The sequence below is a fragment of the Ixodes scapularis genome, unplaced genomic scaffold (genome assembly GCF_016920785.2).
Source record: "Ixodes scapularis isolate PalLabHiFi unplaced genomic scaffold, ASM1692078v2 PGA_scaffold13__105_contigs__length_92229423, whole genome shotgun sequence".
Taxonomy (NCBI): Eukaryota; Metazoa; Arthropoda; class Arachnida; order Ixodida; family Ixodidae; genus Ixodes; species Ixodes scapularis.
This window is the reverse complement of record NW_024609839.1, coordinates 32,663,154-32,685,758: the sequence shown is the minus strand read 5'-3', so window position 1 is coordinate 32,685,758 and position 22,605 is coordinate 32,663,154.

Here is a 22,605-nt window from a genome sequence, read left to right as displayed (position 1 = left end):
CAACAGGACAGATAACTCTGGACCGATTTTTATTCAAGGTCGTCATCAGATATATACACACTCTTCTGCTCGACCCGCATCACAACCAATCACCACTTCCACGAACAGCCATCCAGAAGGGTCACTTCTTTTCATTAAGTGAACACATTTGATGGTGCGCTAACACAATTGTCATGGCTTTTTTTTTATAAAAAAACGACTCAATAATCTGTCTCGGTTTTATATTTTGCTTTCGTTAAAAACTTCGTCGATTCCAAGCAAGGTTTACAGCCACGTCGCCTACAATGGTCAGCAAAATGCCTCCCCCCCCCCCCCCCCCCCGCGCATAGTCGTGCACATGGAAATTATGTTCTCGTGTTAAGATAAAATCGGGAAAGAAATTTTTCGGCGTTTCTTTTCAGAAATTATGGATGCCAATTGTGTTATCTAGGGCACCATCTAATTATTTATTTAAAAAAAAAAGAATGAGTTTCTGGATGGGTGTTTGTGGGAATGTCATCGGTTGTGATGCGGGTCGGGCAGAACAGAGCGTATATGTGTGATGGTGACTTCAAATAAAAATCAGTTGAGAGTTACTGCCTGTCCTGTTGTCTTCGTGTCTCTACAACGTGCCTACAACTAGCCGCCAATGGCAAACCGACAACGCTGGAAGCTTGGACACAGCCAAGAGGCGAAGAAGCACACCGAAAGGCGATTCACGGATTCCCTGGTTGAGTTCATCGGAAAGTTCAGGTGACATTCAGTCATCTAATATTGCCATAGTCATTCCGTCCGCGCTACAATCCCGCGCCCCCCCCCCCCCCCCCCCCCCTCCCCTCGTCTCAGGGCTTGGAGTGAAGACGTATTCGTTCTGATTCCTGGTAAATATTTTTTTCATAAGCGTTCCTCCGGACTTGAACCCATAAACGAGAATATTCATTTTTATTAAAAAAAAGTAATGTCAGCAAATGATCAATGTTTGTCCTCGTTTTGTTCGCGCTTTTTGAACAATGTAATTAATTTGTTATGTGGTGTTTCCTTGGCAGCGTTAGAGCACCCGGAGAAAAGCGAGTGAAACACCGGACCCCAACAAAATTGAGACCGCATATGTGCTCGAATTTCAAGTAAAATATATCGGTGTTTACCCGACATAAGGCCCGCTGACCCGACTCTTTGCGCAATTAAAAAAAAAAACCGGCGACAATAAACGGCGAAACGAATTGGCGGGACACGACAAGCCGAATCCCTCCCGAAAGCATTCTTTCAGAAGATACGAGCTTGATCCACTTGGGCCTTTGTGCGGAGCAGGTGCTGCGTTGTTCACGCAGGTCGGATTGGCTAGGTTAGGATTGGCTAGGCCAGAATTGCGCGAGCCGTGGCCGTACGCTGGCGCAATGTTCGGCTGCAGCAGCCGAGCGCTGCGTCATCGGTGTTGTTATTATCCTTATGGGTGTAGTTTTAAAGTTAACCGCTTGGGGCGCAGCGGCTGAATCTTCTAAGCGGGCAGTGCAGTGGAAGCTAGGTCTTCGTTGGGCCAGTCGAACGCCTACCTTTCGCCATGCGACCACGCTCCCATTCTCCCGCGCAGGGGGCGGTCTCAATTGATAGAGGCGACTGATTGGTTTGGCGAGTGCGTGACCCTAGTGTTGTATTCGCGTAACCCTGTACAACATTGTCAGTCACACACTCTATCACGAAAGCGAGGTGGTGGTCGACACTCACCGTTTTGGAGCGTCCTTCTCACCACCGCTTCCTTCTTGCTCAAGCAGGCGGCCTAGTGCAGTGAGGTTAAAAGAGCTTCAACGTGATTACGCAATTACTAAATGCGATGGCGTTCCTTTTGGCAGTCCATATTAGAAAGCTCTGCTCTTACACGAGACGGGTGCGCGAAGGGTCGGTGAGAGGATAAATCGACATTTCATGAAATATGTGGCGCCCCCACCGCGCGTGCTTCGCGCATTGTGACATTCCAATTTAGCGCAGGTGAGATTATCCAGGAATCGAAGACGAAGTTGACGTTGGTTTAAAGGAAAGCGTAGCAAACGATGTGATCTCCCTTTGTGTTCACTTTATTTTTGTGCGTTTTGCGCTCCTAATAGACAGAAAAAAAATATTCATGGCTCTTTCTGGATATGCGAAGCGTTCGAGTCGGCGATAATTCCACGATACCCGAGCAAGGTATCGTGGAATTAAAAAAAAAAAAAAAAAAATTCTAAAAAGACGAAAAAAAAAAAAAACTCCTCGAACACGATTTTCAAACACACACACAAACAAAAACAAAGATTTCTTTCGGTCCACCTTCTGCATGGGCGCGAGCAATATCGCGAAACCCGGCGAGTGGCGACCTTCATCGCGTGAAGATAATTGTGAATTAATTGTCCGAATAACTTTTTGGAAGCACTAAGGCTTCGCAAATGTAGGCTAGGCCCTGAAGAAAAATTCTGGTCATGTTTTGCTTCGTTTTTTTAGCGTTTACGAATTTTATGAAGGCCCCTCGTACTTGAACAGCAGCAGCAGGACCGCTCCCTCACCATAAAAATGCTCAGCCCCAGACCATCGATGTTGGAGTTGACGTCAAGGTGGTTTTTTCCGACCAGCTTCAGGCACTCCTCGTGCTCCCGAATGTCTGGACTCTGGAGCATAAGAAATTAAGATTGAGTCAGGATTTCGCCTTGATTTCGCGCACACCGGTTAAACCCCGTTCATTATTACTATGCCGGGTGTAACGACGAAGGTTTTTTGAAAATCCCCCAAAAATAAGATACAAAAAAAAAAGAACCTTCGAAAAACAATTGCGGACATCAAAAACTGCAAAAAAAGGAAATTTTTCCGCTAAATCTAGCGGGGAAATTTTTCCGCTAGATTTAGCGGGGAAATTTTTCCGCTAGGTTTAGCGGGGAAATGTTTCCGCTAGAAAAAAATTATAGTTGTTTGTATGGCTGGAAATTGGCAGGCCGCATCAATAACCCTGGTTTAACTGCTAGCCAAAATACCCCCTTTTTTGTTTACGTGGAGTTATTGAGTTTTTATTTGACGCCGGCCGCGTAAGTTCCAGGAGGCGGCTCTCTACTGGCAACATTGAAAAATGTCTACTTTTCTACATTCAACGAGATGGAGCCGATCAGAGCATATCAGTAGAAAAGGGAGTAAAGGAAACTGAGAAGAAATTGTGTGGAAGAGAGAATGCAGGGGAAATCAGCTGTAACAATATAGAGGGCACAAAAACAAGAAATAAAGAAGGAACAGCCGTATGATAATTCAGTGGGGAGCTCTTTGCTGTTCGAAGCTAGAACGGGCGTGCTAAGAACGAAAACATATAGGGCTAAATTCCAGGAAATAGACAAAGAGACAGTAAATTTAAGGTGCACGGGGCTTCGGGTATTTCACGGGGCACGGGTATTTCAAAAACTCATTTTTGAAATACCGGGGAATGCCAGAGTAATCTGGACTGTACAGCTGAGTTATGCGGGAAAGGCGGGGGGGGGGGGGGGGGGGGGGGAGGGGGGGCGGCATAACGTATTCGGCTAATTGTCAGGGTCAGTCAAATCATTAACCAAAGTTTTATCCATCTCTTTTGAATTTGTCAAGATAAACATAGCGTTTGAAATAGAAACTTGCTGAGCCTCATCGAAAACTACTAAATCAGTCAATTGTAGAAATATTTTTTTTTATTTATAGAATTGATTGATATTGTGGTTTTCAATGACGCGCAGATTGTTTTTATTTGCAACCGTGTTTTCTTTTCTTCTCTTTTTTTTTTGCTAATCAAATAATTTAAAAAAGCGATTAATTACCTGACGTATCGTAACGATTAGCCCCCGATACCATGTCCCCCTGGCCGTTTAACGCTCACACCGGAGTAGAGAGTACCTTTTAAGTTTTCTTTTAATATAAATCTGTTTGAAATAAAATAAAGCGCCCTGTGGGAGGCACTCACTTGATCGAATGACGTTTTAGCGAACGCCCACGTTTCATCGAACGACACTTTAGCTAATAGTCGGACGCCGCGAAGCGGCGTTTTCGGGTGGGCCAAGTGAGTTCATATTTTTGTAATGAGTTGCCGTAGACTGTCGCCGCGAAGCGGCGTAAAGCGCAGCGCGACGGATGGGTTAACGCGCGCCCCCGTTATTCGCTAAAACGACCATTCGCTCAAATGTCGCCGTTCGCTAAAATGTCATTCGCTCTTGTGATATGGACCCGCGCCCTGTATACAATCTGGACACGTGAGCCCTGGCCACGATATGTTCAATTCTAACAGGTGCGGAGCGTGGCGAGACTCCAACATTCTATAATCCCAGCCAGTGAAATTCTGGCACGGGTTCATAAGATCGGTAAATCAGGAAACAGAAGCGCCACCATTGCCGATCTTGAAAGGGGCCATAAAACAATTTTTCTCTCCCTTCACTAAATACTATTTAGAATCACTCTCTAACGTGGATAACCGAATAAACTTGTCGTACTTCTTTCATTGGCCATCGCCAAAATAATTCGAGAAATATGAGCATCGTTCATCCCCTGAACTCGGAGCCAGAACAAGCCACCACGTGGCCTGGCGGCTATCCTATGCCGCCAACGTTGCTCATAGCCACGCGCTGCGGTCGGCAAGGCAGAAAACGGGTGCTGAGCTCCAGGCATTGTTAGAGTTCGGCTATTCTCATCACCGCAGTGGTTGGACACGAGCCACTATCCGAGTGTCCACCGAGACATTAATCATTACGAGCCGAAGTCGACTGCTCCCGCAGTTCTCGTGTCCAATCCATGAGCCACACTCGACTGTCGTCAGGCGGCTGGTTTGGATTCCACAATCATTTCATAAAGCTTTGCGAAGGCAAGACTGAAAGAAATAGTCCCCGTTTATCCTTGCCATTCCACCGCGACAAAGAAGCTCCTGAATCAGGAGCTTCTTTGCTCCTGATTCAGGTTATACTTGTGCCAGACTAGGACCAGTATGCCTCCCCAAAATCACGAACATTCCAACCCGACATCGTTTCAAGACCCCTTTTATATTTGATCCAGCGCCTGCTCTTCCAGCCTACATGAGTCATTGTGCGAAAGGCGACTGCAATGGGAGGCGTAAGCCGCGTCCAGGGGGCGAGGCGTGCTCAGCGGCAGCTTGTCAAAACCGCACAGCAGTTCTGTTCACCCCTAAGACGACAGTGTGGTGCAAGCTACACGCTCGCTGAACCAGTCATAGGTCCTTCTCTCGCCACCTGATCTCGCTCCCGGCAATATAAACAGGCGCAGAGCGTGGGGTCAGGTGATGAAGGGGAGGCTGCTGATTGCTCCGGCAAACCAAGACAGGTCCTCTCTCCCCTGCTGGCTGATGAGGAGTGGAATTGCGCCGAAGGCATCCCTATCTACCAGTTCCAGCTCCACTGTTTCAGCTCCCAAAAGCCCGTTCACACATTTGCAACCGAGTAGGACCGACTGAGACAAGACCGGTTTTTAGGTCTCTCGTGACGGCGTAGGATAGGATGCACTACTGCGGATCAGGTCCTAAGCCGTCGTGAGAGGCATAAAAGTAAAAACCTGTCTTGTCTCAGCCGGTCCGAGTCGATTGCAAGTGTGTGAACGGGCCTTAAGCCTTCTAGAATACAGTTCAAAATAGGAATAAAGAAAAACTCCCCGGAAGTAAAGAATTTATATTCCTTGGAGATAACGTTATCTATCACGGCGGACGGCAGGTAGAGGGTGTGAAGTGATAATTACCTAAAATCCACTAATTAACCTTCGCGGTTAAAAAGGAAAATCAACACTTACGCAGGCGAGTGCGAATGCCTCGTTTTCCTTCGTAAGCTGCTCCGATTTTTGCTTTTTGCGCTTGTTTGCTGAAGAGAAATGTATACGCAGACGCCATGAACACAATGTAAGTTCACGCGATGATATACCATGTTCCTAGATATCAGAATCGTGTCAATAACTTTTTCTTTTTTTCAGAGAGAGAGACATAACCATCCTGTGCATGTTTTTAATTTACCTTCCAAACTCATCGCTACGCATTTTAGTCAAATCAATTTTTTTTATTTGCGTTATGATCTTGTTTTTTTTTGTGTGTTTTTATTTCGCCTTAGGGCCAAGTTAATGGCTATGGCGGCCACTAGAAACAAGTCGAAATGGGATAATTAGTTGTTTAATTACTACAGCGTTTACATTCATTTTAACACTTTTGCATTTTGGGGGGCGTCATCTAGCTGGAGAATTGACGTGCCGTTAAATATTTATCTGAAAAATTTTACCCTTTGCAAACGTGGCAAAGGCAGTGGTAACAAGGAATGTGATGCACTCATGGAGAATAGAAGGGTAGGAGAAGGCATGACGTCGGCCACGTAGCCGCCACAAGCTATGCTCCCTTGACGCCTCGCCTCTTTCTCATTTTCCTCCTTACTCTCCTCACTTACCATGCCAACGTGACCACATCACGTGACCGTAGCTAGACTTTGTCTTGCTGTGGGGTACTAGAATACACCACAGTCTAGACTTCGACCTGATAAAACCTACCGGACGGAGCGCGCGCAAGCCTGCAAGGAGTTCTTCTACAATCGACCATCCATCTCACACGTGACATGTCACGCGCACCAATCGTCAGAGAGATCTGCGGTCACGCTGGGCACAAAATCGTTTAAACTTTTTATGACTAGGCTTCACCAATATTGCAACGTGCCCCCTCCTAGTACTTCTAACCTCCTTGGATGCACTGGACGTCGCGAATCACGCGAATGGTAGCTGGGTGCCATCTATTACGGTGGCAATGTCAATGCGACTTTCGCAAAGCCTGAAAAGCAGTAGACGGAGCGCGCGGAAAACAAAACAATGAAAACGCGGCAGCGTGAGCTAAAGCCCCTTCGTGCTTCAAAAGTAGCGGAAGGTGCGTCGATGCACGAGGCACGTGCAACGTGCAGCCTTTGGGAAGATCTAGAGCCACTAAATGAGCTGCGCTTAGAGTATCGGCACCCCGTTGCCCGACATTGTTGTGGGCGCCGCCATTTTGGGGCTTGTGCAGTGCAGACGCAACTGCCGATCGTCATGAATCCAAAGGGCGACCTTCTCAGCATTAGATTCGGTGTTAGGAAGCTGCATTGCTCTGTCGCGAATCGTTGAAACATTCGAGGAGGGCGGAAAAGCGTCTCCTGTGATTTCAGATAAAGTTTCAGATAACTGGCAACTATGATTTTAAGCCAAAATATGTCCAAGTGTCGTTACTCTGAAGCGTATCTTATTTAGTGGCACTAGGAAGATCATGGCGGCACAGCTTAGCACTGAGCTGAATTTCAGACGCCATGAATTTCCCAGAATTGGCGCGCGGCATGTGCCTCGAGCATTTCTGCAACAATAAATGGCGCAACTTTTCCCAGTATAGGGAGTATTCACTGGCGGCCATAGCTGTGTGCGCGAATGCTGAGCGCGTGCTGACGGCGAGCTTCCACACTTCTTTTGCAACGTGCATTCCGCACCATCAAGAGTGTCGGTCTTAGCAGCCTATTGATGCGAGCTCGTTCTGAGCTCGCATTTGTGGGTGCTCTAAACAGCACCCACAAATATGGCGTCCAGTGAATACTCCCTATAGAGGGGCTTCAGCGTGAGCAGAGCTTTAGCGCCAGCGGTGGTAATGCGCCAGCTCGCTGCAAAAGAGAACCAAACGCTGTATCAAAGCGAGCACGTCTCGGAGTGTCTATATTTCTCTCCCTCTCTCTGCTTTCTGCTGCTTTCTCTTTCTCTCTCTTTCTCTCTTGTGAAAGCCAGACTCGTTAGGGAGTTTTCGTAGATCATTTTCGCCGCACCGCAAGGCTCTCCGCAATCCACTACAATACCAGGGACTCTAAAGTCAAAGCAATGGGCGCGCAGGCGCAGTAGCGCCTTCTTCGTTGCGGAGGGTTTGGCAGAGGGGGAAACGTGGTCTACGAAAACTCCCTGTTGACTCGGTTCACGGAGAGAACGCCGCAGTTTGTCTGAACTCAGAATGCCCCCCTCTCCGGGAGAGTGACCGGAAGTATCAAGGATGCACCCGAATACGTTCGGCTGGCACATGGTGCCCAATCAGTTGGAAGGCGAGCACTGCGTCGCCGTTCGGCGCTCGGTTTGTTGACTTCCGTTCCTCGTTGGGTGACGGAAATGGTTAGGTGCCAGCCGTATTTAGACACTCTGCGTTAAACATTCACAAGGCAAGGAATGTCAACCTGGCCGCAAACCGAAACTACTGTGCATGTAACGCTTCTTCGACCGGGTGTGTTTGGCTTTAGCGCCATAGATCCCGCCCACACATCAGAAGTGGCAACAAAGACGTCACATAAGCCTTCAGAAGATGCTACAAAATGCTGTCGAATATCGCGATCCTGGCAGTTGGCGCTAAAAGTCCCGACCAAACAATTCTGGTGAACGCGAGTGTGGCTGTCGTCGCGGCGTCTGATCACCTGGGGGCCGAAGATTCCCTGGGCTGTCAAGCTGGAAAGAAACCGGCAGCAGAACAGGCGTCTGCCACTTCCACCGCCGCTGCTGGGACGCCGCAAGGATCGCGGCCGGTGACAGCATGACGCTTCTATGACGTCACCAGGCGCATATTGTGGGACCACTTTTTAGGACGCAGTTAAACAAGCCAGTCGGAGAAGGGAGGAAGTGGCCGAGTGGGCTAACGCGTCTCAGCTCGGAGCGTGGAGCGAAAGCTTGCGCTGGGAACCTCCTGGGTTCGATCCCCGCCGCTCCCGCCTGTTTCGATCTGGATGAGTTTCGTACCGGCACGCGTTCGTGTGATCACTACTACGTGATGCGCGTTAAAAATCCCAGGTTAGCGGTTGTACCGCACCGGCACTGGTTAAATTTCTCATCTACAGCTAAGAGACCGATTACCGGTTGAGGGCATCTCCATCAAGGCTGTATAAACATAAAGAGCAAGCCAATTTTTTTTTTTTTTTTTTTCAGTCGGAGATGCGTTTTAGGGACCAGACCATACCTACAAGTTTCGCACGCGGAGCTGCCGGAGCGTGAAAAGGATCCACACCACTGGCGCTCTTTGCAGGTTTCTGTTTGAAGCAGTGTGCTGGGGTGACGTTTCTAGCCCCGTAACATTCGGACTGCACATCTTCTTTTTTAAATAAAAATTTGCACGGCACGGCTAGAGCGTATTGAGGTCGAGAGTAAATTCTCCAAACACATTACGCTCCCCCAAAAAGAGAAATTCTTAAAAGTGAATTATCTGGTTTACTTATTCAGCTAACACTCAATGATATTCGCTTTTTTTCTTCTTTGAGAGCGCAGCTTGTAGGCGCTCGTTTCCGGCTGGAGCGGCGTCGCCGTCGCCGTCGGCATAACCGCGCGTTGCATTATGGGACGTTTTTTTCACGTGTGACGTCACGAAGGTCAAGACCTTCGGGAGGGTCCCAAGTGACGTCACGATGGTCACTAGGGTCACGAGTGACGTCACGAGGGAGGAGGGAATGGAGGAGGAGGGAGGAGGAGAGGATACCCTCCACTTCATACCCTCCCCTCCTCCGCTTCAAGAGCTGCGCTCTAATTCGGCATTACAGGGAATTGTAAACGTTTCTTTTTTTTCTAGAGGCTGCCATAGCAAGCAACTTGGCCCCAGGTCTAAGAACACTTTACGGGAGTTCCCTTAAAAAAAGAAAGAAGAAAAAATCTGAACAGACTAGAAACAGATCACGCGTGTCTAGTCTACCACTATCACCCAGGAGACAGGGCCTGCGGGCGCATGACGTTATCGTTAGAGGACGCCCGACCCACCTAAAGCGGTAAATACTCTGAAGCATCGACGAGAGTCGCCGCGCAGTTGTGAGACGCTGCACAACGCGATGGCGGCAATGTGACGGAAGCTTATAGGCGGCCTGGATCGGCTAGTGAACACAGTCATGACATTTCGGAAGGGTGGGAGGCAGGTCTTGTCTTCTATGTGGCATGGGTCAACTTACACCCTTCCACGCACTAAAATGTAGTGTAATTTACATCGAATGACACCGCGTCTGATCGACAAATCAGCGCGCGCTACTCCTTACGCAGCGTGTTGCACGCGCCACAACTGTATAGTTTATGGGTCACCGTGTGCACAGGATCGCGAGTTGATCGATTGGAGGGAATGACATTCGATTTTGCCGTATGGCAGAGAAATATCAGAGAGTTTTGGGGAACCGTTTCTGCCAATACGATACGGTACACGATCTGCCCTCCGGTAAGAACTGCGCATGCGCGAGTTTTGTGCGGTAAGACATGCGCACTTCCTACCGGAGGGCCCATCGTACCATGATCATGTGTCGGGCTAGTTGGTTATACACTACACAATTAAAGGTAGCGCTAAAGGCGGGAACAAGTGGAAGACGCTTGCCCACGTCTTTAGGGACAAGTGTCTTCCACTTGTCCCTAAAGAAAAGTGGAAGACACTTGTCTTTAGTGGACAAAGACGGGGACAAGTGAAGGACAGCGCTTGTCCATGTCTGTGTCTTCCACTTGTCCCTGAAGAAAAGTGCAAGACACTTGTCTTTGTGGACAAAGACGGGGACAAGTGAAAGACAGCGCTTGTCCATGTCTGTGTCTTCCACGTGTCCCTGAAGAAAAGTGGAAGACACTTGTCTTTGTGGACAAAGACGGGGACAAGTTTAAGACAGCGTTTGTCCATGTCTGTGTCTTCCCCTTGTCCCCGTGTTTAGCGCTACCTTTAACCCATTGCACCATATACCGGATGTGCAAAAACGGTTCCCTAAAACTTATTTACTATATTTACTGTGCGTGATCGGCTTAGCCGGTGATTAAAGCAAACGCACAAACCCGACGAGCGCCGCGTGACGGTGCGCTTTTAGCGCATGCTTGATTTTCTTCATCGGATCGTCGTCTGCGGTCAGAACGGAGTATAGCTGTAACCCTAGTTTACTGCGAAGTATATCTGTAATGGATCAATGTGGCGATGCAGGCGAGTTGGTTCATGATTACAACTGGGAAATTGTGGAGAAAGGTGGTGACAAAACTGCAAGAGAACTGCTGGAAGCGTACTTGATAGCAAAGGAGGATAATTGTGTTAGCCTGACTTCGGTGTGTTTTGCATAAAAGAAATAACTTATCTTTAGCGTTGATGCGATAACGGTGTGGTTGTTTACTCGGTGTGTTATTTTCATTAAACGCTCAGTTGAAGTTCAGCGCTCGCATTCCTCCCTTTGTCCTTGTGTTTTTGCGCGCTGCTACAAGTAGCAACCCTAGTTCTGTAACCCTAGTTTACCCGTGAACTTTGTTTACGCCTTCGATGCACCAGAAAAATTAGAAAAGATCTGCGTCCAATCACAGGCCAAAAAGAAATCACTGGGTGTATTGTTTGGATCGTTTCGATGATACGGACGTGGGGCAACGGCACTTGGTCGAAAGCAGACGACGCCGTCGTCGTCTGCTCCCTGCGCGCCCATCGGCGGATGGGAGATAGCGAGTTATGTAGTTGCAAAGCCTGCAATATCCTAAAATTGCAGCGTTTCCAACAGCTCACTCGGGGTCACGTTTGTAATACGAGCTGCGAGGAGTGAAAAGCGTCCATCGTCCGCAAGCGTCTGCGCCTCTCTTTCCACTTTCTTCCTCGCCACGCGGCAACGCAACGCGTGCGTGCCTGCGACCAATTTGCGCGAGAGGCGTCCGCCATTAAATTCCAAACAAATGGTTCCAATTGCCCTTCGTCTCCCAAATATAGGCTCTCTCCCATCGCCAATTCGGTCGTCTGCGAACACGTTCGCCGTTGAGCTTAGCAAATATTGTTGATCTCATTCTTCTCACGGAGGACACTACGCCTCGATGTTCTACCATGCAGTAAAATGCACAACCTAAATGCACATCCGGTGAGAGCTTGAGCCTTCTATGTGCGAGCGCCAATTTTTCCGGCAAGTTTTACGGTGCTAGGATCCACTCTGGAGACCCTGTACTTACATTAACCTGGTTGCGGCCTCTCAATATCTTACCTAGTCGACCCTCCCTGATGAGCGTGTAGACAGCCGAGATGCAGAGAACGCTGGCCAAAACCGCCATGAGAACGTGGGCCCCCAGAACGATGGACTCATCATGATCAGCCACGGCCCCGAGGAGAAGCGCGAACACATCCCGGGCGGAACTGGACCAAGCTGCGGCATAATCGTATTGTTTCTTGTGTGTTTAGACAGTCTTGAGGTTAGCCTCAACGGGCTGGAAACCTCGCACTTACATGGCGTCATGGAAATTGCAGAAAATGGAATGCAAACGCTTAGCAACAACCAAAAAAATAACACAATATCGATCGGTCGAACGCGCGAGCACACCCGTGGGGCACTCTCTTCTTCCTCTGCGGTTCTCGAAGTCAAATTTGACGTTGGGTGTTTGGACAGCTCAGTGGACCTAGAGAGTGGGCCCAAAGTACAGTGTTCCCAAAGCGTTGGGGCCCCGTTTCTAAAACTAGCTCGGACTACATGGAGCGAAAGCTCGCGCTGTAGAACCCAAAGATCTTGTGCACCATCCGGGTCTATCGTTCGTTTCCACTGTTCGTTTCGATTGGGATGAGCATCCTACCGTTGTTGGATTGTGTAACACTACCACGGTGTAAGATGCACTCTTTAGGTGAGGACACGGCGGGGCTGAATGCGTGGCGCGAGGAATCAGATAGCGTTCGTTCGACGGGCATCCGAAAGGCTGCATCATTCCGTGGCCACCTTGCCCGCGGCTGACAGTGTCACCAGCGGCCAAACGGCGAAACTGTGTGAGAGCGAAAAAAATTATCTCGTTGCCCCCGGTACACCCCGGTACACCGTGGTCTTTCTGCACGAGCGACAACCTCGCAGGAGCTCTGCGCGTGTGGAGCATGAGACGGCACGAGCCGTCTTAAAGGCCGACCTACAAAACCATTTTCCGCGGGAGAAGAGGTTTCCTCCTTGCCACCCAGAAAGGAGAAAACTTCTCCTTTCCACGGAGACTAGCTTCCGGACCCGCCCCTTTCAGGGGAGGAGGAGGAGGGAGTGCGAGAGGGAAGGGAGCGAAGGTCGTTGGGGAGCACCTTCCTACCCTGCGGAAAATGGTTTCGAAAGTCGGCCTTTAAGCGCGAAACACATGTGCGACGAAACCGTCTGGTCCGACGTCCGACCACGCAATACGACGGTCGGAGGCGAGGGTTTTCAACGCTCTCCGATGCTACGAAAACCCTCGCCCCCAAGGTCATTTTGGCAGTCCGCACGTCGGATCGGAAGGTTTCGTCGTACATGTGTTTCGCGCTTTATGCACTACTGCCTGCCTCCTGTGTCTCACACCGTGCCCACGGGTCGACGAGTCATCTGCCGGCGCCGCTTGACACCATAGTCATAGAGTAATATACAAAGGTAAAGAGCGGACACTGCCATAGGCTCCAGCGGCCCAGATAGACCAGTGACAGGTAGCGCTCCTAGCGGGCGGTATTAAGTATAATCTGATTCTGTTTCCGGTCAAGTAAGTTTCGGTTTCGGTTTGGGCGTTTCTGCTCCAGTTCTCTGGTACCCTTCTCTCTCTCTCTTTCCTCCCCGCCTCGCTCGGCTCTCGGGAGCTCCTTGACTACCGAAGCCTGTGTTTTTTTAGTTATTTGTTTAATACTGACGCACTTTTGCTTTATTTTTTACGATACAGTCCGTGCAAAATGTGTCAAACAATATTTCAACTTACTTTACAAAGCAGAAGTATATATATTTCTTGTTCTTTTTCTATTGTAAAGCATTGAAGTTTCACAATCGCCGCATTGACTCCTGGCTGCTGGAGCATTTTGAGGTCAACAAAAGCAAGTGGTTCGAACAGATTTTATTGGACCACATTCATGTATACATTATTTACTTCAGAAGCTCTGTATGTTTTATACGAAAGAGATCGATACTCACAAAAATAAATGTATATGAAGGATTTCGGCATATCGTACACTTCGTAATAGATTCTTAGCGGAACCAAGTTAACAAAACCTTTCCACGGAGAACATGCTGTATGATACATTCACTTTCACGCCGACTCGAGTACGGGAAGTAAGTGCAAAAATAAATAAGACATCGCTATCATTACCAGTCATAAGAGTATAATAACAGTGCGAAGCACACGCCGGATAGTACAAATTCCCGATTTTCGGCAAATATAAAAAAACACCGATTTGCATAGCCTCAAACTCACTGCGGGCGAGCCATTACCAAACAATGAGAACTCTATTCGAAATCTGACAAGATTCAACGTCCCTAAACATTCCCCGAAATTGTTCAGAAAAGAAATATGGCTTCAGGAAAAAGCGGCTAAAAACTATGGGCAGTGGAAGCAAAAGTGGATACATTTTCTTTCAAATATTTTTAGCCTCTATCTATACACTATTTTCTATCGAAATTTTGTAGAAAGTGGACAAATATTTTTGTTAGGGAGCTGTGATACACATTCGCTGGAAAAAGGGGAAACAAATATTTGGAGAGCAAGCTGCACTGCCCACTTAATTAGCACTTTTTGTTTTTGGTTTGGCAACCGCCTCTGTTAATTCACTATTAACAGTTAAACCTGTCTCATTCTTACTAGCCACTGAAGAGTGCAACCGAACTTTGTCCAAATTCCGCTTAAGAAATCAAACATGTCAACACAAGCGTATTCTGCAAAACAATTTTAAAAACCCTTTGTGGTACTCCTCTGGGCATGGCTAAAACCACCCAGAACTCAAAGTGTTCTATACAAGGCGGCACACACTCCTGGAACATGAGTCACACTCCCTATTATGGGAAGAAATTGATTCTCTAGTTGCTGAATGAAATGAAAGGCAGCCTGTGATGGTACTACTAAGTTCCCGAAGAATTTTCCAGGCACGTGGTATGCTTTAGGAACAAGACAGTACTGGGGCCTTGTCAAGTTATTAGACTCATCCGATAGCAGCTGAGAAAAGCCACAACTATAAGTTGTCTGTTCAAGCAAAAGCTTGATCAAATAGCCCCAAACGTAATAAAAAAGTGGACGAGTCATCAATTATGTTAGACCTGATGTCTGATGCCAGTTCAGAAATATCCTCTAGTGGCGGGAAGTTATCAATTGGAAGACATTCCACAATGTCTGAAATTAAACTTTCATGGTACGAAGATATTTGCAACTCTTTTAAGAGGTCCCCAGCCTTGTCATCCTCTAAGTTTTCATTGTCCGACAGTTTGAACAGTTTCTTTATCCAGAGGTGTTTTAGTCCTGAAGTGAACTGATGAACATTTGGGTTTGTGTTGCAGCCCAGCATTTGTCGTATATAGCTCCAAAAACGTTCTCAAGTGTGTCTTGCTGCAGGCGTCGTGTAAGAAAGAACTTAAAGTCATGGCTGCTTGAAAGCTCATCCCAGAGCACGAGGACACTTTTTTATAGTAACTTGCCACCCAATGATGGCTGATGGCTGCCTCCTACCTTGGAACTGCCATGCTGAAATCCATCCGAATTACTGGTGGAGAAAATCAAGTATTTCAGATTCTCCCTTCAGAATGGCATGACGCAACTTCTGCCCTATCTTCTTGAATTTTTTAGCTATTTAAAAAATCAAAAAGTATGCACATCCTATCACAGAAATAGGCTGTAGCCATGGCTGCCTCATGAAGTTCCTTGGCATAAACAAGGGATCTGATTGCAAGAAAGAGTGAGGCACTCAGTACCTGTGGGGCACAATTTTCTTCCATGTTACAGAAAGGTTCTTGAAAAAAATGTGTCTCTCAGTAAGTTTCGGAGCCAATTGCAAGCTCATCTCATGGATAGAGCAATAAAGTTTAACAATAGAAGACCACTCAATGACCTCATTTCCAATGCAAAGTTTGTGGGCTTGGAGATTGCTCTTGGTTGTTTTGGGAAGGTGCGGAACATCAAAGACAAAGTAAACGTGTTCGTTGTCAACTTCAAAAAATGGCTTATCACCACACACACCAAGCTTACGTTTGAAGCCAGCAGTCTTAAAGGGGCGATGCGCTGATATTTGTATTTTGCGCAAATACCGCTTAGAACGAATCCCTGACGTTAATGATCTGTGAAATACTCGTTCGTCTTCACCACACGCAATCGAAGTAGCAGAAAAAATTAAAGAAAAACGAGTAGAGTTCACCCCCTCAACTCACAGCCAAAACAAGCGGCCCCATGATCTGGTGCCGATTACATGCCGCCAATGTTGATCATAGCCATGCGCTGGGGTTGGCAAGGCACAGGACACGCGCTGAGTTGCAGACATTGTTATGGTTCGGCTGTTATCGTCATTGCAGCGATTGGACACAGGACACTACCCGAATGCGTCTCGAGCTATCGATTATCACGAGTCCAAATCGAGTGTCCACGAAATGCTTGGGTCCAATCTGTGAGCCGCATTCAAATATCGTCACTGGGCGGTACTGCTATTGCCCAGCTACGTCATCAGCTTTTGCGAAGGACAGATTGAGTGAAAACACTTGGTTTTGTCCTCGAAATTACAGCGCAACAAAGGAGTCTCTTGGTCAGTGGCGTTGCGTGCGAGTATCCTTGAGTCTCACTAGTGCCAGTAAGCTCGTGTAAAGTGAAAAACATTCCAATTGAATATCGTTGCACCGCCCCTTTAAGCTCCCGAATGAGAGAAATGAGGAGACTGCGTTAAACAGAAGACGTTGTTGGAGTCTGCACAACAGTGTATGCAAGGGGCTAAACACACCTCCTGGAAATTTCAGACAGCATAACAACCAAGGCTCTATCTGCAATGTTAGAGGTTCGTTCAACACCGTGATCCGTAAACCCATGGACAATGTCGTGTGCAGGGTCGTAAGTTAAATTCTTTTTTTAACACAATCTCATCGAAAATCAACATGCACACACGTTCAAGTGCAGCCAGACAGCCCGCCAGAAACAACAGCGCGAGAAGCTCGAACCGATCGGCTCCACGAATTCACGCTGAGCATGCGAGCACGCGGGCGGTCATGCGTCACCTTGATTGATGCAAAGTCGACGGAACATGATGCAGCAGAAAGCACAGATGGACGGCACGCACGGCACAGACGAACGACGCAGGGACGCGCAGAGGCCATGCAGAATGATGCAGAGGTGACGGCATGCAGGCAGGCAGGCCATGGCAGGCGCCATCCAGCACGTGGTTTTTGTGACGTATTTGATTTAAACTATTTAGTCGTTTTAAGTACTTTAAACAATTTTAAAGCATTGCCATTTAAAGAATAAATACTTTTCACAGAAAGTGTTTTAAAGGGGCCCTCCAACAGTATTTGAGCGTCGACTTTTTTTCGCGGTTTCTACACGCTAGTGGTCCCGGAAACCCAGTGGACAACGAAAGAGTTTGAAAATATTAGCGCATCATATTTTAATTTGACATCTCGGAAACACCTCCTCTGACGGTGGCGCAGCGAGGTGCCGAATGCGCGCGCATAACGGCGCGGCACATTTTTTGGGTTTCGTGATTGGCGAGAGCCGTCCCAGGAATTTTGAAGCGAAATAAAGTATATCACTCGTTAACCGTCATTATTTCTCTAACAAGTCATTTTTATAGAGCTAATAAAGTTGCAAAGTAAAGTTCAAAAAGGGCGAAAACAACGCCTTGTCCAACGAGGTAGAGGGCCTTAGAGTGATAAACCGGAACTTCGGAAGTGGCACCCCCCCGGTTGCCGCCATATTTTACGCAAATGTGACCACTCGTCACGTGACCTCCCAAGAGCCGTGACGTCACAGGTAAGATGGCAGCGCCCAGAGCTGGCGGATGCGAGTTTGTTCGGTGCGCGGTAGCCGTGATGTGCAGCTGCTTTCCGACGACTTCGGGCTTCTTCGTGCTCGCTGACGCAGGTATAATGTGAAAATATGAAGGAATGAGACTTTATACCGTTTTTGCGCAAGATCGCTCTGGATCATCTGGATTTTAACGCCTGTGAGACAGCATCAGCTCTGCATCGCCGTACCGGTGCTCGGATTCCGGGATGTGTCCGAGGATCGATAGAACTTTGAGTGCTTTTAACATTAAATTTTCGCATTCTCTTAGCTTTGTTTGAACGTTAAAATATCTGAGAATCTACGCGAAATGTATACGTCGTGTTAGGGCCTAAGGGAAGTTGTTTCAGCCCTCCGTCACCGAACAACCATAGCAACTTTTAGCGAGGAAGCTCCTGCGATTTTAACCTTTTGTGCTAATCCACGATTCTACATTCGATCGATTTTCTTCCTTTTTTTTCGTGTGTGTGTGAGTGCGAAGTGCACCCTTATTTTCAGCTTCGAGGTTGGCGTTTTATTGAGTATGGGGAAGAATAAATCGTTGCAGGCACCTGCTTCAAAGCTATTCGACTTGTGCATGCATAGATTAACTGCGCATTTTTTCTGCTTTGTAGGATTTATTGCAGCTATACTCTTTTCCATCAAGAGTGCATTGTATTAGTCGGTCAATTATTTAATTGTTCTAATTACCTGGATAAGATGATTCATATTTGTGTTCATCCATTGCCTGGAGAGCAGTCTTGTTGACAAATGTTGACTACAATTCCTTTCGGTCTCTTCAATAGACTCTTTTTAAAAGTGTGGGCTGTCTATACTTCGCATCACCGTAACTTGGAAAAGACCAACCGCCACAGCCCCCTCGAGCCAATCAGAGAGACGGAGCGAAGGTGTGTGACAAATCTGTGCAGACGAGCACTCAGGTGATATGCTTTCATGTGCCTCTCTCCAATGTGTGTATTGACTCATCGAGACTGCAGCCTTTGCCGTCTGCCAAATTCTGATAAAACAAATTACAGTAGCTACTACTGTAATTACCCCAGGCTTTCATACTTTGGGTATTTGTTCGACAAGAATGTTATGTCCGCCATCCCTGTGAATTCGGCTCAGCACCTATTGGACTTGAATGCTGCATTAGCGTTCGACGTGAACTGGAGCCCATTCGTGTGCTTTACGCCGAAAAAAATGGTGACGCTTGTGTTGCTTGACAAGGTTCTGCAAAGGGTCTATTGTGTCATACATATAGGAAGTGTCATGCTATATAACAATGCATCAACACCTACTATTAAACTATATGCTCAGAGGTGTGTTTGTTTTTCCAATTAACAAGTTACAGCAGTGTGCTTTAATGCTATTATCATGTGTGTAGTTTTAAGTATCCTCTCTGCAATGCCTACGAAGGCCCCTGGAAGGAAAAAATTAATAAATAACATTTTCACATCACTGGAGTTGGTTTTCGGATGCACCACATGTTCAGGAAAGGTTGAACGAGTGCAGCCCCTTGCAAGAAGGCTGCCAGTCTGGTATGACCCCATAATTAATATTGAAGGGTCAGAGAAGCGAGTGTCCTCGTAAGGTCCAGAGCGTGCAGGGGACACAATTCTCGGTGTGTAGACTCTCAAGGCATGAAGGCAAGCGGAAATATGTTTATCTGGTTAGTGTATCAAATATGTTTATTTCCACTTGATTACATAATTATTGATTCTTAGTAAATGGTTCCATAACGAGTTCTTTCTGCGACAGTCTCGTGTCAGGCGTTCAGTCGTAGTACCTGTGGACCTTGTTGTCGGTTGACGCTCCTGGCACGTCGGTGTTCAGTTTGGTCGAGTGGCAACTTTGACCGACTGATGCTGTCTTGTAATCATACGTCATGTGCGGCCACTGACGTCTGATACACTGAAGCTGCAGGGCTGGCTTCTAATCCGAAAATTTTCCTGGTAGTTTTCGGCATCAATGTAGCAAGCTCGGGCATGTATTGCTTATGTGGCTGTGCCTTTTGCTGTACCGTTGACTTGAAAGCTGGCAACAATTTTTGTTTGCTATCCAAGTCTGGTGATGCTTGCAGTTCACTTTTGAGAGCAACCAACCATTTTATTCCTTCAAGTCACTCAGGGGCATTCTCCCTCAAAGTTGGAAATTGTGTGCTTCGTGGAGTGGACACAGAAAATTGGTGTCAGCAAATTTTTAAGTATTGTCCTTGGACGACAACCTACGCCAAATCCACTGTCACTGCATCGCCGCTCACCTGCTTTGTCGTGCTTACCTCTTGTTGAGGTGATGGACATGAGGAGCTTTGGGGTAATTAGGGATTCCGAATCTTCGATTCAGCACCTTTGGCATCAGGGACAAAGGTCGCCGAAGGTAATCCCTAATCTCCCGTGATCGCTCCTCGAGACGTAATGGAGGGTCGTTTGGCACGAACCCTCGCCGACCAATTCATTGGTACGGGCTGCTTTGGTAGACATGGTCGGCTTCATGCAGTGGTAGCAAAGTGGTTTTCGGTCGCACATTCGCATCACCAGACTTGTACACGTTACTGAAAAATAGTAAGGAATTACATTTACAATTACTCGAGGCTAAATTGTAATTTATTACAATTACAATTACCCTCCCGTAAAAGTAACTGACCGTTACCCCAAAAAGTAATCCGTTACTTTCGTGGCGTTACTTTCAACATTATTGCCCTCAAGTAAAAAACAAAGGGAAGAGAGTTATTCAAGTTCTTATCGTTGCCACCTGTTCCATTTAATGACCTTGAGTATTTTGAGCAACAGCTGGCTCTCGAAAGTCTCGTCAGACATTTTGCGTTATTTCTTACTCAATATGTCGACTGCTACGCTGAACACCATTTGCGCTGAGGCACTGAATGGGAGTGCCATATTGTTCCGCACGAATGCTTCATGCTCTGGATTGAGCTTTTTCAGCGAAGCACGGGAAGTACTATTTACCCCGAATGCAGAGCAAAGCTTCGTCGTTGCAGCCGTTGCCATGCTATTCGAGAGAATTAGTAGATCCTTCCGATACCTCCGATACCCGCGATAACGGTACCCGATAATGATATGATGCATACGCAAAGACGGCGGCGAAGTATCGGATATCAATATCGGAGTCATCGGAACGATCTACTAAAATTCTCCATTGTCTAAATCGCGAAGCTGTCAAAGTCATCAACAGCAAAACATAGTTGTAACAGTAAGGGGATAAATAATAAATAAGGTTTGGCTCGATATTCTTCTTCCTTTGGTTCTGAACAGTTCGAGCCTCACTTAGACGTTGGTTAATAAAAAAAAGTTTCCAGTATATAAATATAAGTAATAAAAGAAAAAGAAGGGCACTCATAACAACAATTAATTAGAGCGTCGGTTAAAACAAGGAAATGTAAACGCACATTTGCCGTGTGTACCTTTCTTGGTGCCGTTCAAACACGCACGGAGCACGAACCGACTGCAGTTTACTCTGGTGTTTTCCAGATAGACGTCCACTGATGCCACGGGCAGCAAAGGGTAGTGTACTAAATAAGCCGTGCTATGGCCCCCACCCACAAACTTCGCTCTCTCCTCAAGCAAAGAATATTAAGTCTACGTCAGCCACCATTATGTTTCATTCGAAAAAATATCTGCTCGAGATAAGACGCTTCCTGCTAGAAAGGAAGATTATTACCATTTTATAAGTGCTCGCAAAAAGCTGACTCACAAAAAGGGTAGGGTAGACGGAGCGTTGTCTCGTGTTGTGACATTATACAAATGGTCCTAGTCATTGTTAATTCTTTTCAGTGCACTTACCGCCTCGAGCTTCTCGAAGAGGCGCACAATCACTTGGTGTCCTCCTCTCCCCGTCTTCGATCGCAAAAACAACAACAAAGGAAGTAAAAAAAAAAAAGCGGAAATGACTCTTTTTTTTGTAGAATTGTTCATTTGGATTTTTTGACATTGATGTAAGGTCTGAAAAAAAGATAAACTCAGGGGCTTGGTGTTGCAAAAAAAGGGTTTGCGGAACTGAAGAGTGTCAAGCCTCTCTTTGCGCTCGTCGATTCGCGTGACAATGTCACTGCGCTCGACTTTACCAAAAAAAAAAACAAAAAAAAACAACTTTATTTTGAATTTGGGGGTTGGGGGGGGGGGGGAGTTGGTTCTTAAAAAAAAAATGTAACGGATTACAAGGAATCCGTTACGTAAAAAATGTAAGGGAATTACTTTAAAATTACTCTAGAAAATATGTAATTATTCCATTACTAAATTACTGATAAATGTAAGGGATTACAAGTAATTTCGTTACTTGTAACGGATTACGTACAAGTCTGCGCATCACCTACGTTTTTCTCGGTGTACTTTGTTGAGCACAGATCTACACACGATGTCGGGAATGCTTTGGCGTTAGAGTGTCTCATTGAATTGGCATTGAATACTAAGGGGCAGCCGGTGGCGGTCGTCGTGCCATTGTGGCTTAAGTTGCCCCTGGTTTGTCAGATGCCGCTTCGCTCGCAGACGTCTCGGTTGAAATACCTGTCAAACTTGTTCCGAAACAATCTCGGCAATCAAAATAAAAGCCGGGCAACTGATGGCAGGAAGTAGCTTCCTGATCTCCTCCCAGACAACGTCGTGGATGATGCCGTGGATGCCTGGGAGGCTGGCGTCTAATTAGTAGCTGGACAACTCGAGTGTCGAGACGCCGGGAAGTTGTTCATAGTGGCAGGCTCGGGCATGCAGTGCACATTCCATGTTGGAAGCCTCAGTGATATGAACACTTCGACTGTTGTTGGGGGGTTGCGGACAAGGCTGCCGAAGGTGTTGTCCCTCACGTGAGGGGCATGGGATTCTTAGGTTCTTGACTTCTGTAGCATCAAGGTCGGCGTGGGCGTGGGCGCTCGATCAAGCGCAAAACATCCTCCACGAGTGCGGTGGCGCTCTCATTGGGGCAGTGTCCTGGACAGAATCAAGAATGCGGCTCTCTCTCTCGTTG